The sequence below is a fragment of the Passer montanus genome, unplaced genomic scaffold, assembly GCF_014805655.1.
Source record: "Passer montanus isolate IOZ18808 unplaced genomic scaffold, ASM1480565v1 scaffold10, whole genome shotgun sequence".
Classification (NCBI taxonomy): domain Eukaryota; kingdom Metazoa; phylum Chordata; class Aves; order Passeriformes; family Passeridae; genus Passer; species Passer montanus.
Genome location: NW_024356505.1, coordinates 4,889,960 through 4,900,510, shown reverse-complemented (window position 1 = coordinate 4,900,510; position 10,551 = coordinate 4,889,960).

The following is a 10,551-nucleotide window of genomic DNA, read 5'->3' as shown; positions in this document are numbered from 1 at the left end:
CTTGTCAGAGATTTACTGGGGTTGAAATATCTCTGCTAAGTTTAGCCACTGTGTTTTTCCATGCAGCCCCATCCCAACCCCCTCTCTCCTATTGCCTCAGCAGGTTCCACCCCCAGCATTCCAGCTTCACCTTTTCCACTTCTGGTTTTTCAGTGTGGGCAAGTGTGTGGTGTAAGCATCCTTACTATTGACTCGCCTGGTCTTGCACTACCACAAGTCTGTCCCAGCACCCAGGCTCTAACCTCTTTCCCACTTTCCCAGCAGTACTCTGGATCTGTGTCCTGCTGTCCTGTGAGATGAATTGTCTGTGTGTCCCTGCTGGGGGTGACCAGGGTGGCTGCATGCTGACACAAGCCCTAATGTCATCCCACAACTGCTGGTACCCATGCATTGCCCCATCAGCCTCTCAGCACATCACATCCAGGGAGCTGGCTTATCTGGTGGTCCATATCCAGCTGGGTTTCCTGTAGCCAGCACTGAAGTACCCCAGGGTATACAACAAGCTTTTTATGGTCTCAACACTTTAAACTTGCACTGGAGGGAAAACAGAGCAGATGGTGCCCGGACTGGGAGCAACTCACCTTTGACGTCTTCTGAAAGCACAGCCTGGCCAAAGGCCACTAGCAGTTCTAAATAACTTGAGCACCTACATATCAGTCCTTTCCTGCTCTTACTCTGGCTCTTCTTGTACCAGCCACATGAGAGGTGTTCAGCCATCAGTGCTGATGCTCTGGAATTGAAAATGCCTAATGTTAGAAATTGATTATGCTACATTGCAGCGGGCAGGTGCAGAAACAGTCATAGGTTGAGTTTGGCTAAATTACCTGTCTTGGCTACAAAATAACTTGTCCTTCTTAACACTGAAATAGAGACAAATCTTACTAAGCAATCTTATAGTTAAATATGTTTTTGGGAATAGTGATGGCAGTTGAAATACAGCACTAAAAACCCCCAAACTCTTGGCCATGTAATTTATTTAGAAGAAAAAAAAAGTACAGGTTTATTTTCATACATTCTCCTTAACCCCTACAGGCTGTGATATCACATGTGTAAATTCAAATTAACACTTCTCCCATCTGGATTTCTGTATATTTAAATTGGAAGCTTGGGATAACATTTTTCTCTTTAGAACAAATGCTTGTGAGAAGCTACCATGTTTGAAGAGCAATGGGTTGCTGACCAGTCTAGTGTCCTAGGAAAACAGAGCCAACTCTGAAATTACTTTGTCAAGTTGTTTTCTTTTTAATGTTTAGCCTTCACAGCCTGAGGAGACATCAGTGTCTTTGAAGGCAGGGCACATTAGCTGATAAATATTTTTCTGCAACTTTGTTAAGCCCTTACTTTTACCATAGGCATGACCTGCTATCTCCACATTTTTTTCCCTCAGTCCCCTGTGCAGCTGGGCACTGCCAGCAGCATCACCCTCTACCTCTGGGGCACCCTGTCCATGGGGGACCATGGCAGCTGCTCCACTCACTCCTCACTCAAATCTCCTCTGAGGCAGGAGGGCAGGTGTGGGTATAAAGGGATGGGTGCCCCGATGGGAAAACCAAAACCCCAAGAAGAAACCTCCCAAAACATCCACTGCCTCTGGGGCAGAGGAGAGCATCACCAGAGCTGGGCTGCATTGCCCTGCTGACACCCTTCTTGAGAGAGCCAGCACTTCTACCTGCCCCTTCACCCTGGCAGATGGGCTGAGCCTGAGTGAGAACTTATGATTTGCCAGCACACGCTTCACTCAGCTGCAGAAAGGCGTTAGAGTGAAGTCCTCAAAACCAAAAGCACCAGTAGGAAGCACCAGCCTGTCTCTCTCTGCCACACTTTTGCTTGCAGCTTCCCCCAGCTCATCCATCCCTCACAGCAGGGCAGGAATCAGAGAGGAAACTCTGCTTTGCAATTCCCAAGCAGATGCTCTGCCAGAAACACCAATGAACAGAAACAGCTGCTCTTCAGCTTCCTCCTTGCTCTCATGGTGTCTGAAGAATCTTCTCCATGTAGAGAAACAGGGAGGAAGCATTCCCTGGGCTCTAGATGCCCCATCCCTCTCTTCCCTGGTGCCAGCACAAAGGGCAGGAAGCAGCAATGCTCAGCAGATTTGCCTCAGCTTGTTTTGGCTGGCTCAGGGGAGGAAAAGCCTCAGAAGTCAATTGGCACAGCTTGAAAGGAAATCCCAGCACCCCCCACTCCACTCCCATCCTGTCTGGTCCAGACTCCGATGCCTGTTCCCAAACCCAACAAGCTCTGCTGTAGTAAGTTGAGGTGGTTCACTAGACTTCAGCTGCTGTGGGTCCCTACTCTGTTCAAACAAGGGTAAGGGCAGAGCTGGACTTCCTGGGACTGTCCTGAAGCATGGACATGAGCAGCTGGAGGAAATGCTGCTGCTAGTGCCGGCTGGTCAGCATGGGGTGCGCCACAGTTTCAGCAGGAGGCTGGGGGAAGTGACGGGCTGTTTGCTGACATGATCACAGCTTTTAAAAACAAGCTTATGCTGCAAAAGCCAGGACATCTCAGATAATGCTTTTCAGCATGCTGCTGGCTGGTATGGCAGCTCCCAACAAGTGCAATTCAGAATGGCTCCACGTGAAGCCACACACGGACCAGAGAGCAGCTAGAAACCTGGAGCAGGATGCTGTAGCCCTTGGGCCAGAGGTGAAGCTGTGGGTGATGCACCAGGTGACAAGATAAACCTATGGGCTTTCAAGGACTCTCCCTCCATCCCTACCTGCAGCAGCCACACACATTTCACTTTTCAAGCTGCAGTGTCATTTCTTGCTCTCAGGTAAAGTTGTTACCTGACTGGAACTGGTGCCAGGTCCTCCCCAGCCTGAGCTGGTGCCATCAGGCCAGTGGGAATCCAGTCTCCTCTCTTCAATGCAGAATGAATCATGAATGGCTGGTGTTCCTCTCACTCCCAATGCGTCTGGAAAGGCTCCTTCAGCTGACCAGGTGGCCATGCACCAGTGTCACAAAGCCCACTTGTCCCCATATGCCATGGGACAACCACAGGGCAGGCAAAGAGTGCAGTGTCATTGTGGGCACAGCAAAGACTCCAGCAGCTCTCACCCGTGCTGGGTCTTAGCCAACAGCTGCACACCTGCAGTGTGCAGAGCCCAAGGTCTTGCCTACTTTCATGCAATCAGGGAACAGGAATATGGATAGCATCACCAGTGGGAGAGGTTGTAACCTTTTCATAGTGGTATCATTACCTCTAGAACATATAAGTTCCAGCATGTTTCTGTACAATATGCAAGTAGCCTTTTTTCCCCAAAAGTAAAGCTCCAAAAGAGCTGAAGTTGATGAATTTCTGCCTCAAGTGGTGACCTCATTCCTCTTACACTCCACTCCTCCCTTTCACTGTTTTTGTCTCAATGAGTCCTTCTCACACTGAATTCCTGGTTGTTCATGTGGTCCTTTAATTCACTCAGCTGATGGAGAATCCTCAGTATGATTTTCCTGTGGCCATTCACACGAAAATCTTGATTTACTCTGTGTTAACATTTTGCTGAGTTGAGTCACAGCAGGGTCTGAGGAGCAGACTGGGCAGGTGGAGAAAAAGAGGGACGAGCAGAAGGAAACAGGACATCTCCCTGTTGATGGCAGAGACCAGCACAGTTGCATTACCACAATTCCACTGATTAAACATATTTTAGAGAAGCAGCTTTGTTGATTTAAAAAAAAAAAAATTTAACATTAGAAGATCAGCTTTCCAGACACTTTAACTCTTCCTTCAAGATCTGATGTTTTCCTCTAGAAAAATGCTCTTGCTCAAGCAGAAAGACTGTGCTTTATGCAGGACTGACTAACAAATCCTACAGCTTGTGTTGCAGAGAAGGGAGGTTAGAGGCATTCAGATACCAGTTTAGCCAGCCAAAGGTACTAGGTACAGGTATAATTCTCCTGGATGTACTCAATGCTTTGCCAAAGCCAAGACCTCCGTGTCCTGCTCTCACTCGCTGCACACTCTTACTGCTCAAAAGAAGTGACTGCTGGTTTTCTTGAACTCAGATAAGTCTTTCTGTAGTTAATCAGTAATACCTCGCACTTCTTGAAAGATGTGTTATTGTCAGCACTCCTGCCCTTCCAGCCGTGTTTCCAGTTCCTGTCTCTGATTCGTTCTTCATTTTTGTCAGGGGGATCTGAGACAATAAATGTTAAGTACCGCAATTATTGTGTGTCGTTACTTATCATGGGCGGTTACTGTGCATTGTACTTGGAGAAGCCTGAATCCCCAGGGTTGGAGGCACCTTTAAAAACCCAAAACAATCAAGCCCATCAACAATTTATCTGTATGTTTGTTAATACAATGGAACTTGATCCAAAATAGCATACAATGAAAAGACCATATGTCTTCAAAAGAATTTCCTTTCGACCACACACATAAATGTCAAATTATTTGATTAAAGGAACTGAGATTCTGCACTTAATTTATTCCTGGCCTACTGCATGTTTCATCACATGCAAATGTTGGGGTTTTTTTTGGTTTTTTTTTTTTTTCTGGGGACAAAGGAAAAGGTTTTTGCTGTGCTGTTCTATCTACTATCTCCTTAAACAAGTTGAAAAATCATTTTGGCTTTGCTGGGACTTTGAATCAAGTTACACAAATCTGCTGACTTTATTGGGCAGTTTGGGTCTGACAACAATTTAAAGCACCTAACAAGGTTGCCACCATTGAGTGTTGTTCATGTAGCACATTTGGCATATATGGTGCTCAGGTCTGAACTGGTGACAGTGGGCTGTAGGTCCAGCATTGTTCGACTGGCTCTTACTCCAGCTCTGGGGAAGGCAGCTGCAGTGCATTCAGGAGCAGGGAACCCACGGCAGAGCTAGCTGAAAAACAAGCAGAGAGGTGGGAAGGATCAAGTTCATGGCATAAGCAAATACTCTACAAATCATCAAGAGATTAACTAGATGGCCACAAAGAGACTTTTGTCGAGGGTTTTATGCAGCTAAAATCAATTCATTCACTTCATCTGTTTTGAACATACTGGAGATGCAGCTAAAGATGTCACAAATGGTTAGAGTTGCCTGGAAACCTTCAAGGTGTCAATTGACCATATTTTTAGGTGCAGGAATGTTACATGGACACACCACAATTTCACCAGTGATTTGTTTAAAAAACGAATGGAGTCAGAAACCTACAAGGGAATAAAAATATCAGGAGAGTGAAGCTGAGTTGAAGCAGGGTAACTCAAAATCAATATTTTGCTTTTAAACTCTTAAGGGGAGGCCCAGGAGGGCTGCACTCATTTTGTCCTCCTTCCTTATTGTCCTCGGAGGATTGGCTGAGAAGTGACAAGGCTGCTCCTTACTTACTGCAGGACATTCCTCACTAACAAGCCACTTGTTAGAGTATTCGCTTCCCTGCCCAGGGCCCGGCTTTCATCACACAATGGTCAAGCCAAATTTGAAACTAGAGATGGAAAATGGGCTCCTCTCCTTTTGCCGTAGGAATGTGTTGAATGTCCCTCTGTCCACAAACTCTGATCTCTACACGACAACGGGTCACTGCATCTCCAGCATCTTCAGCACAACCCCGAGGGTTTGCACTCAGGGAGTAAATTCAATCTGAGGTTGCTCCAGAGACTGAGCTTGTGGTGAGGGGAAGAAGTGGCAACACAACTGTATCCTGCCCCTTTCGCCCGTGGTTATTTTTCTGTGGCTTTGTCTAGCACCACTGGGGGGAAAGGAGGCAAAAGTTTGTAGGTGTTTTTCTAAGCAGAGGTGGACAAAAGGCCGCAAAACTTCTGGGATACCATTTTCTCTAGTTCTTACAGTGTAAAAAGAAATGTCTAGAAATTATTATAAGGTCCTTAGATGCTTGACTCCCAGACTGGCTCCTTGGGGCCACACATACCCAGACAAAGCACAGCCACACTGAGGGATGGGTTTCAGGATGGCAGGTTCAGACAATTCACAATGGTCATGACAAAGATGCTGCATTGAAAAATTCAGAATCTGTGATCTCATGTGGTTGTGTTTGCTGGACTTGAACATCTGAGAGTGAAGTACCCATCCTTCACCAGGGTGAATGAAACAGAAGCAGATTTTTTTTCCTCCCTTAAACAAGGAATATTTTAGAGATTAGTTGCTGGCCAACTGAAATTGTGGATGACCCATCAAAGACGTCAGTTTACCAATACCCACCTGTGCACCCCTCTCACCTCTCCAAGACACAGAAAGGGGCCTGTGGTCCTGCAAGCCTTGTCCTTGGCATCACAGGGAAGCTGTGATCATGGCACAGCCTCTTTCCTGACCCATGAGGCAGCAGACACACCATGAGCAGAGCTACTAAGGAGAATGGGGGACAGCAGAATAACAGAGCATGTAAATCTACAAAGTCATCCAGCACCAAACTTCAAAAACTATTTTATCCAAATCCTAAGTTGACAGAAGCTGGGTGCCTCATGACTTTCAAAGCTCTGGACCTAAATCCTTACAGAAAAGTGGGGCAAGCTCTCAGCCATCCCTTTGAACTCTTTGCAAGCCAATAAATCAGAATCAGCACAAGCAGAGGGTAGAAGAGTCATGGTCCTTGTCCCTGCTCTGCTTGGTTCACAGCTATACAGTTCAGTAGGAACTTTGCCTTGCGCTCAAGATCACCTCTTGAAGGAACATTTCCAGAAACATCTGTTGCAGAAGGTACAAATATTTGTGGATCCTGAGCCTCGAGATCAACACCAGAGCAGGGTGTGAAGGCTGTGTAGTATCTTGGGAAGCCAAGGTTCCTGTCTCCTTTCCCTGTGATGGCAAGGCCCTGTGAGGCAAGCAGAGTCACAGACAGAGCCATGGGACTTAGTTTCTGCAGAAGTTCAGGCAACATGTGAGCTTGCTGATACAGCTGAAGCTTGGAGCTACACAGTCTTTATCCATCCAAACCATCCCTAGCCGTGTGTAGCTCAGCTGCCCTGACGACAAATGAGTCTGGCTTTCCTGATGGGAGCCCTTCAGCCAGTGCAGGCTGCAGTGCAATGCCATCGGGCATTTTTCACTCACTGTGTCCTGGGGATGGAGGGGTGCCTTGGGAGCTGGCTTCTGTTTGCAACAACAACAACAAAAAATCCAGTCAGAGGGAGGATTTACACTTTTAGTCTTTCTGTTTCAAATGAGTTCTCCCCCAGTGGTGCTGCCCAACTGGAGGTTTGATTGACCCAGACAGTCCCCTCTGAGTTGAGCTGCCAAGGAGACCATGTGCTGGACTTCAGATCTCTCAGAGAGGTCAGATGTGTGCCTCAGTGCCACCTCATTAACTCATTTGTTTAAAGCCCCCAAACAATCCACTTCCATGCAGATGGAAATCCCAGCCTCCCCCTTTTCACTTGGATGTGTATTCTCCCACAGATACGGCAGATATGTGTTGATCTGCTCAGTTAAAAAACTTCAAACCCCTAAAATTCTGGTCTTTGACCCTACCCTAAAACTAATTTGAACTATTCTCAGCTGATCTGGAGTTGAAGGAGATGGCTTTTGACTAGAAATACCTTATCTCTAGACAAGTAATCGTTGTTAATTAAACCAGTAAAAAGACATTAGCCTCTGCTTACTTAAGTTTCAGCCAGAGAATTAACAAGCAATCCACGGTGTCCTTTTAAATAAAGAGGTTCTGGAATAAAAAGACAATCCCAGAATCAATGTCCTTTTCCTGCGAGATCTGAAAAATAAACCCTGCAGCATAGACTGAGAGTAATTTCTCCTGCACAAAGCAAGCATTTCTAGAACTTGCTTTCTCTCTGTAAAACATACAACTCCTTTCTCTCTTTAAGACATACAACTCCTCCAATTATTTTAGAAGTAGTAGATAAAAATCTGGAACCAGTTGCTAATACAGAGATCACCATGTGGAAAAAAAAGAGGGTATGCTTGTGCGTGTTTGTACATAGAGCCTTCCCTCACTGGAATTTCTGTGTGAGTAACAACGAGGAGGTACTGCAGTTGTAACTGCAGAGAGCTTGACAGAAGATGGAAAAGAAGTAGGCACAAGGTTTGACAGAGGAAGAAAAAATATTTACAGTAGAATACTTCACATTCTATAAAAAACCTCATCTGCTTCACTGTTTACTTGCAGAAAGACAAGGATTACTGCTGTGATAATTGCAAATATGGTGATAATACACTGAGAAAAGCTGCTGGGGAGATGGGAAAGGGACTGGAACAGCCCAGGTAAAGCACACCCAAGATGGTGCTGCCAAGCACATTCATGTGATACAGGGAGCATTCCTTGTTTAAAGCGCAGCATATGTACCACTGCCAGGGAGAGGACAGATGGATGTTTGGACTGATCCACTGATGTATACCCATCCCCCCTATATAAAAATTCTCTACCTGAGGTTTGAGTCTCCTAAGTCATGTGTCTGTGTCAGCCTTTAACATGGGCCAGAGCCAAACACCTCCAGTGAGGTGTTATGGTTATACTTGCTGATCTTCAGTGTCCACAGGCTGGATTCTCTGTGTACTGTCTTCTTTAGTGTCCTATGCACCAGGGGAAAGTGATGCCAGCTGCAAAATGCCAGCACTTGACACTTGTTTGCTATCAAAAACGTCTGTTGCAGTGTTAGTCAATAGCAAACTGATTCCACAGGAAGTTTTCCCATTGACTACAAACTGGAGAAAGCCACATACAACTTAACAAATTCTGCCTGTGAAATATCCTATACAGAATTATATTTCTCTTTTTGCAAATTAATCTAGTGGTCCTAGATCGCTCTAATCTCTAGAACCTTATTTGGAGGTTTAGTCCTTCTGTAGAGTCCTGAAAAAATACAAAAACCTCAAACCTCCATCTTTATATTTAAAATTACCATTTCCCTATCAAAGGGTAGATTTTAAAAGGTTGTGAAAGCTGGAAAAAACATTTTGTCTGCACAGAGAATTGCAACCACTTCAACCACCTCAACCACCTCACTTTGTAATGAAAAAGCACCAATGCATCACAGGCCAAGAGAAGCTGAACTTTTACTACTTCACAGAAGTTAGTAAACTTGCTGGAGTTTCTTCCATCCAGTTTTCATGGCTATTCTCCTTTCAAACAGTATCAGTCTCTTTTTCCTCTCTCCCTCTCTGTCTGTTGCATGCAAACACAATTCTTATTACTAAATCAAACCAACAGAGGTACAGTACATTTTCTATGTCCTAATTAAGGTTTAAAATTGATTCTGAAATTTCACATATACCCAAAAACCTGAACGTGATCCTCAGCTATGATGTAGTCTTCCAGAAGAGCCTGTCATTTAAGGTACTGAGGAAAGATAAAGAGCAGATAGAAAGAGATCAAAGAAAAATTTTCCTCTGCCACTAAACCCCCTTTGTGTTTCTAGTTACTGACTTTCAATGTCCCATCCAGTATTTGCTAAAGAAAGCTACCTAATGTCTGTTTTCCCCCTCTTTACCACCTTAGCTACAATGGGTGGGCACGTGCTTAGGGGACAGTGGGATAAAACAGGGGGCAACCAAAGCTTTGAAGTGCACAGACTGGCAGCTACAGCTGAGACCTTGACCTGCCAGTTCCAGTCAGACAAGATGTGACAAGGAGACTGCACAGCACCCTTGCAAAGGACACCTGCACCCAGGACATGCCTCTCCTTTTACCTAGGAGCCATCACAGCAGCAGGATGAGGGAAGGGGCACAATCTCATCCCCCCAGATCTATCAAGTTCACAGAGAAGAGAGACATGTATTAGCATTTAAATGGGATCTGCAGCATGTTTGTTGGTTTTTCACATCTGGCTCAGGGAGGGCAGCAGCTGGGATGACTCCAGACAGAAAATACAGACTTCGGTGCTTCAGAGTCCCAAAGCCTCCTTCAGCAAGTGGAGTTCATAAACCTCCTGGCAGCTCCAATTATGATATCCTCACTCATAACAAGCAGTACCTTACTCCAGGGGAAATCTCTTTGATTTTTAATTTAGCCTAAGTTGTCACATAGGTGTAAGACACCAAGACTCAAAAGTTCCTGGAGAGTTGGAGAATACTGGCATTTGCATTTGAATCTCAGCTGTTGGCTCCAAGCGTGAGGGAGGAGAAGGGGCACAGTCTTCTCTCTTCTTCCTACTTACACTTCTTGCATATGTTATTTTGGCAAGAAAAGGAATTCTGGAAGAGCAACAAATGCTGGGGTAGGTCCCAGTGTTTTCAAAGGCTGTCATATTAAAAATGAACTTAAAATTTGATACTTTTTTTTTTTTTAATTCTGGCATTTAATTCTTTATTTGGGTGACTTTGAAGAAGTGTAGTTACATTCTGTAATGAGTTACAGAAGAGATCCCTAATACTTTTCTGTGCCTTTTCTGCAGCCAAATCTCCTGCAGAGCCACTGGTTCTTGCCATTTTAGCAAGTAAACCCTCATGTTAAAGATAGGAAATGGGGCCATCAAAAAAGTCTCACCACAGCCAGTAAAAAAGTCAGAAATAGCACCTTTGTCCTGACTGCTGCCTGTTTTACCCATCAAGCCATGATTCTTTCTTGGATGCAGAGAGAAATTTTGCTTTTTTAAGCTTAGCACAAACTCTCAATTTTCTGTTTTACCCATCAAGCCACGATTCTTTCTTGGATGCAGA